Here is a 4,886-nt window from a genome sequence, read left to right on the forward strand (position 1 = left end):
AGTCAGTACAAGGATAATGATGATGTGAAATCCAGTTTGATTGAGTCTATTTAAGTGAACAGATAATAGAAAAGAGATCAGAAGTCACAGAACCATTAATGATATGGATGAAAAGGATATTGAGGTTACCTGCCCTAAGAGAAGGTAAATCATAGCTCCATCATTACTAGTCTTTAGAACTCTCTGTGATGCCCATTCAACAATATTTACACCATTAAGAAATATTTTCTATTGTTCAACTTGCATCTGCTTTCCTGCAATTGTAGTAGTATTGATTCTTAAACTATGTATTATGAAACACTTTAGCCTCTTTAATCCTGTGTTCTTTATACTATCTCTTACATATTTAAAAGTCACCATAATGTACTCTCTGTTTTTCTTTGCTCCACTACGTGACTTGACTGTCTTCAGACTTTCCTCAACACATACACTTTGCAAATCATTTTTGTTGCCCTTGAGTTCCAGGCTACTCTCCACTCATGTCAGACCACTCTCTGTGGAAGTCAACAAGAATGCAAGCAGTATTGAAATTTGTTACTTGCCCATAACAGAAGCAGTAAACAAAAGGTGTTATTTTGAAGAGTTGATATGCTTCCAATATCTTGAGTAAAATTCCATGTTTAGTGTCCCAGGTTGTTCCATATGGCTACTATTAAAACCACAAAAGATTGAAAGCTTCACTATCCACTCTGTTCTTTTCTTTTCCTTTGGCTCACCAGACAACTTGCATGCATATGAGGGCTTCTTGGATCAAGACAACAGTTATTTTAGCAATAGACTTGCTTCCTCTGTATGTTCACCAAGCTGCTGCACTTCATATTTGCTGACATAGAAGAATAATCTTTCCCAACACAACAGCAGACAGTAATTGGCTTCTAATAACAGAACAAGCCACAGAGGTTTCCTGTCTTTAACAGGCAACAGCAGAAAGTTAGCCAACTGATAAATAATGTAAAATACTGTAAAAGGTGGAAAGGGGTTAAAAAAAATATAAGAAAATGCAGGCCATAAGGGTATAATTTTTACAGTCTAACATAGTGTTGGGGTTTCTTCAATCACAGAATAATGAGGATGCCATGGGATAAATATCCCTGCAACTAGCCCATGCAGCATTTTGCAGTTTGCAACTTGGTTACTTTACTCAGAGGTGTTTTTGCAGCATAGAAGTACTTAGACTTATTTCTAAAAAGCCAAACAAAGATTTAGATGTAAAGAACTTCGGTTCCAGTACACACACTTTTTTGCATTGGAGCTGAAATTCAAATGTCTCTAAACATCAGGCATGTATCAGCTAATACAGCATATACTTCAAGACATCAAAGGAACAAGGAAACAGTTGGGTTTTTTTTATCCACAAGGAAGTGGTCTCAACTCCTAACTTCTCACTTTTTAATTTTATTTTTTTTTTTTTTCCAGTTGTCTCTTCCCACCTGTAACAGTGTCCTCTGAGACTCACTTTTGAGCATGTCTGATACAGATACCCACCTGAGGATACCCACATCTCTCTTGTAGACATCAGTGACAAAGCTATCAAGTATTACTAGTCATATACAGTAAAAGGACCAATATTGTCATGAGTGATTCTCTCCAGGCAATATCAAGAGTCCTGTAATTAATTCTTCCAGCTTTAAAATGATGACAGATGTCTTCAAAGAGGAGAAGAATCAGAACAGAGGAAATATAACTTACTCATCTGCAGGAAATCTTTCTTTCTCTTGTGACCAGTGTAGTTAGCTAGTGTAAAAAAAATTACCTACATTTTCCTAGAACTCTATCTGGATGCACAGGACAGAAAAAACCCAGACCACCTCTTTATTCCCTTAAAGAAAGTCAGGGATCTATAGTGGAGAACGAGACCCACACTGGAGTCAGTTTCAGCCCAGGGTCAAGAAGTTCTGCTGAATGTTAGACACTGCTCTCTTGTAAAGGACAGGTGGAAAAATTATGGTAGGTTTCATTGTTCCCATCACAACACCATTTATTCTGTAGACCACAACACTAAAAGCAACAAAAATTAGCTTTGACTTATAACCAACATCTAGTATTGCCACTTAAATAGATTCAAGTGAGCAGCTTGCTGAGATTTATATAAAACACGGAGAGCCATAATAAACTCAGGATGCTGTATGCCAATACCCAGGTCTTGCTTTTACTTTTCCTTTCTCGTATCTCTACTCTTGGCAGGGTATATAACTACCTGTTATCCTTCAAGTTACAGACCCAGATAAGAACATATCACCATATCCAAGAGAGACTGCCTCTGTCTCTTTTTTTTTTTTTTTTTTTTCCATACAGGACACTCAAGTGTCCAACTATTATAATTCTCAGTTATCTTATGATGCAGATAACACATTGATACCAAGATCCTTTCTAAAGGATGGTACAGACAATCCTCATTAAGGTTTTCTTCCTCAGTCTGATCAAAGACACTTCCAAAGATATTTTTGGGATGCAGGTAACTGAACCACTTCCAATCATTTATTGTTGCTCTTTCTCAACGATCACATTTTCATGCCTCCACGTACATTCTCATTTTCTTTTGTGAGATATTCAGATATAAAAGGCTAGACTGACGGTTGGAAAACTAGAGGGAAAAAATGCACCCATTCATTCTGACCTCATCACTCAGTTCTAAGTAGAGGAAAAATGTATTTTCACACACCAGTTGTGGTAACATGTTCTTTACATATTGTTTTGGGGAACAGTGGAATCTGAACTAATGGTTCAACTCATGATAGTTAAGAACTTATTATCAGCTAGACAAATACCCTACTGTTTCTGAAATATTTTTCTAAGAATTTTTTTTTACAGTTGTCTAGTTCAGGTGACCTCATTTTTCATCTTACTGAGATACAAATAAAAAACTGGTTTATAGGATACAAACTCCTCAGAAAATGGAGGATTTTTATGTGAAAAATGAGTCACATTGTAGAATAATAAATTGGAAATATTGTATTGGTGGTATTTTTTTGAGTGTTGCATGTGTACATGTAACAGAATTTCTACATACTCATTTTAGCATCTGTGAATTGTTTTGCTTTCCATACAAAGCCATGAAAAAGTACTAGCTGGGTGTGAATGAGACTCATACAAGTTCAGTCAATTCCAAGCTCCAGGGACAGTGCTTGAGAGATAAATGTTTACATAAAAAATAGTTGTTATTTTCATAAAAAACTGAATTTACAACCAGGGAGATGGGGATAAAGATCTAAAACAATAGAAAACTAACCCCAAAAAGAGAGGCTCTCTCATGCCAGTGCATGCATGCAGCATTGTTTTGTTTGCAAATCAATGAAGATACAATTTATTGCAAATTGAAACTGACTCCAGCGACTGCAGGGATTAATGATCGCAACAAACTGACCCAACAACACACACCACCTTGTCTAACTCCCTTGTGGCCCAAAGTTATGAAGTCCATCAAACTGAATTTTTATTTTCCCTGATTTTAAGTTGATATTGGAATTCTAGCTTTAGCAACCATTACAATTAAAAAAGTACATTTCTTCATGACTCTTCCTCAAATGTTCCAGAAATCCTGATAAATCCCTTTTTTTCTCTTATAACACACTGGTAATCTCTCATATTTCAAATCTCAATCCTAGACCAGAAAGACTTTTCTTTCATTCCTTCTTGCCATAGCTGGTAAGCCATTCTACGGTGCTCACAGAAATAATCTATTTCTCAGGTCCTACTTCCTGTAATTCATACTTTGAGACTTAAAGAATATTAAATTTTCAGCCTTTTCAAAGGAGCTGTAAATGACTCAATTTATCATGTTGGGCAGGGGAGTCTTAATCTCTTTGGTCTGTCAAAACTGAAGGAAAACCTGCTGTGCTGTGCATCTTTTCCCCAGTTATCTCAAAAGGGCTTCCAAGTGTTTGGCACAAAAATACTGTCTAGGGAGTTTGATTATACAAACAAGCCTACATTTTGGCTTGTACAGAACACCCCTTAACTATCACCACTTCCTAGAAATCTGCTCTGTGCTCTCAAGGGCTTCCAGCCAGCCCTCCTCTTCATTCCCTTCCATTTAAAAAACAAACCAAAAAAATTTTCTCGCTAGCATTCCCAATGCCATTGCATCATCCCACTTTGATTAATTTCAGACAGAAGCGATACTGCAATTAACAAAACTTGAGATAAATGCTTTGTGTTATTTTAGTAGTAACATTTTTACAAATCTCAGAACTGAAAAATTCCAGATTAGAATACAGCAGATACTGGAAGTTTTCACTAAACCCCATTACAGGATAAGGAATCTTAGCAGAGCTGGTGAAATTAATATTAAACTACCAATACTGCAGAAATCTTTCTGTCTGGAAGGGATGGCCAAATAACAGTTTTTTGTATTTTTCTGACCAGTTACAATGAAAATTAGGACATCTGTTTACCTTTCATTTGTGTTCAACAGATAATTAGCATTTGATGACATGGAGAAGTTGCGTACAGCTTAGGGCATGAAACTTGTAAGTGGTAGAGTTAAAATAATTATGAGCATACCTTAAAATGAAACCCTATACTATTCAGTAGAGACAGCTAAACTGTTTGATATTTAAATACAAAGCCTGCCTACTTTATGTAAATTCTCTGTGTGATTTTATGAAATTTAACTCTACATAACTGCCTTGTTTATTTCCTGCAACCACAAATCACATCCTCTTGACAGACTATCACTTCTCCTCTGAAACGCCAAGCAAGTTCTGTTGCCCTTTGAGGGTCAAAGTGGTCCAGTTTATGTCTTTGCTCCAACTGTTTGGTCTTTCTGTTCCTCCTGTGTTCACTGCATGACTCCCCTACTAGTTGTCATCCATGGGTAGTGGTTCGGTCTTGTGTCTAAAAGTACGTCTTGTTCTACTCCATGTTGTTATTTTGTAATACACTCT

This window comes from Chaetura pelagica, unplaced genomic scaffold (genome assembly GCF_000747805.2).
Source record: "Chaetura pelagica isolate M959 unplaced genomic scaffold, ChaPel_1.0 scaffold70, whole genome shotgun sequence".
Taxonomy (NCBI): domain Eukaryota; kingdom Metazoa; phylum Chordata; class Aves; order Apodiformes; family Apodidae; genus Chaetura; species Chaetura pelagica.